The sequence below is a fragment of the Centroberyx affinis genome, unplaced genomic scaffold, assembly GCF_046629955.1.
Source record: "Centroberyx affinis isolate AG114_WGS23_722 - 3 ecotype Tasmania unplaced genomic scaffold, CSIRO-AGI_Caff_v1 ptg003355l_1, whole genome shotgun sequence".
Lineage (NCBI taxonomy): Eukaryota > Metazoa > Chordata > Actinopteri > Beryciformes > Berycidae > Centroberyx > Centroberyx affinis.
In genome coordinates, this window is record NW_027281349.1 from 212 (window position 1) to 2500 (window position 2289).

The following is a 2289-nucleotide window of genomic DNA, read 5'->3' on the forward strand; positions in this document are numbered from 1 at the left end:
TCTACCCCCCTCTATCACACACACACACACACACACACACTCACACACTCTTAACACTGTGACTATTTTTAGCAGTGTGTGTGAAGCTGTTAACTGCACAGATGTCGTTAACTCTGCTTCACACACACACACACACACACACACACACGCACACACACAGGGTTTTTAGGATTATAAACACCTGGTTATCTTTTCATTGTGTGTGAGGGTGTTTGTCTGTTTATTTATGCAAGAATGTATCTCTCTCTCTCTCTGTCTCTCTCTGTCTCTCTCTCTCTCTCTCTCTCTCTCTCTCTCTCTCTGTCTCTCTCTCTCTCTCTCTCTCTCTGTGTTGAAGTGTTAGCAGACAAGAAGACATTGCAAGCTGTCATCAGGCTTTTTAACACAATAAAAGCTTATTAAAAATTCAAACTCCTCTCTCCCCCTCTTCCTCCTCTCTCTCTCTCTCTCTCTCTCTCTCTCTCTCTCCAGAGTTGCTGGGTTGTGAAGAGCTTCATGCTGTTCTCCACCTGGTGCTGCAGGCTGGAAACATCCTCAACGCCGTGAGTCAGAGAGAGAGAGAGAGAGAGAGAGAGAGAGAGAGAATTGTATAGAGTGAATAGATGGATGATTGGAAAATGGGATGGAGTGAGAGAGGGGGTGAGAGAGAAATGGATAGAGAGATATAAATAAATAAAGAGAGGTTAGGGAAAAATTTTATTCATTTCGTGCACAAAATTGAGTTTGTGACTTCGGATTTGACGGACAGAAATGAAAAAAAACAAGCTTCTGTTTAATTTAAGCTAATTATTTATGTAGATTTATTCATTTGTATTTAAATGTATTTGAAGTTTACTTTGTGGCAAAGCTGTCTTGGGGTTTTGTGGTTTTGAAGACGCATTTTGTCAATCAATCAAAATCAATTTTGCATATAGGAGGGAAAGAAGGAAGGAAGGAGGGATGGAAGGAGATATTGAAGGAGGGAAAGAAGGAAGGAAGGAGGGATGGAAGGAGATATTGAAGGAGGGAAAGAAGGAAGGAAGGAGGGATGGAAGGATGGATTGAAGGAGGTAAAGAAGGAAGGAAGGGGGTGGAAGGAGGTACTGAAGGATGGAAATAAGGAAGGAAGGATGGAAAGAGGGATTGAAGGAGGTAAAGAAGGAAGGAAGGGGGTGGAAGGAGGTACTGAAGGATGGAAATAAGGAAGGAAGGATGGAAAGAGGGATTGAAGGAGGTAAAGAAGGAATGAAGGGGGTGGAAGGAGGTACTGAAGGATGAAAAGAAGGAAGGTGGGATGGAAGGAGGGATTGAAGGAGGTAAAGAAGGAAGGAAGAGGGGGTGGAAGGAGGTATTGAATGATGGAAAGAAGGAAGGAGGGATGGAAAGAGGGATTGAAGGAGATAAAGAAGGAAGGAAGGAGGGATGGAAAGAGGGATTGAAGGAGGTAAAGAAGGAAGGAAAGAGGGATGGAAGGATGGATTGAAGGAGGTAAAGAAGGAAGGAAAGAGGGATGGAAGGATGGATTGAAGGAGGTAAAGAAGGAAGGATGAGGGGGTGGAAGGAGGTATTGAAGGGTGGAAAGAAGGAAGGAGGGATGGAAGGAGATATTGAAGGAGGGGAAGAAGGAAGAAAGGAAGGAGGGAGGGGTGGAAGGATGGATTGAAGGAGGTAAAGAAGGAAGGAAGGGGGGTGGAAGGAGGTATTGAAGGATGGAAAGAAGGAAGGAGGGATGGAAAGAGGGATTGAGGGAGGAAAAGAAGAAAGGAAGGAAGGAGGGATGGAAGATTGGATTGAAGGAGGTAAAGAAGGAAGGAAGGAGGGATGGAAGGAGATATTGAAGGAGGGAAAGAAGGAAGAAAGGAAGGAGGGAGGGTTGGAAGGATGGATTGAAGGAGGTAAAGAAGGAAGGAAGGGGGGTGGAAGGAGGTATTGAAGGATGGAAAGAAGGAACGAGGGATGGAAAGAGGGATTGAGGGAGGTAAAGAAGGAAGAAAGGAAGGAGGGAGGGATGGAAGATTGGATTGAAGGAGGTAAAGAAGGAAGGAAGGAGGGATGGAAGGAGATATTGAAGGAGGGGAAGAAGGAAGAAAGGAAGGATGGATTGAAGGAGGTAAAGAAGGAAGGAAGGGGGTGGAAGGAGGTATTGAAGGATGGAAAGAAGGAAGGAGGGATGGAAAGAGGGATTGAAGGAGGTAAAGAAGGGAGGAGGGATTGAAGGAGGGAAAGAAGAAAGAAAGGAAGGAGGGAGGGATAGAAGGATGGATTGAAGGAGGTAAAGAAGGAAGGAAGGGGGTGGAAGGAGGTATTGAA

The 2289-nt window shown here is 45.0% G+C and overlaps 1 protein-coding gene across 1 annotated transcript in view; it reads left to right on the plus strand.

The window, feature by feature from the left end:
* Window positions 1-475: 475 nt before the first annotated feature.
* The window catches only part of LOC139660632 (FH2 domain-containing protein 1-like), a 13258-nt gene continuing 11444 nt past the window's right edge, over window positions 476-2289 (plus strand). Inside the window, exon 1 of the mRNA XM_071538826.1 lies at window positions 476-542. The gene's annotated coding sequence lies outside the window, so the exon portion shown is untranslated. The remainder of the gene's footprint in view (window positions 543-2289) is intronic.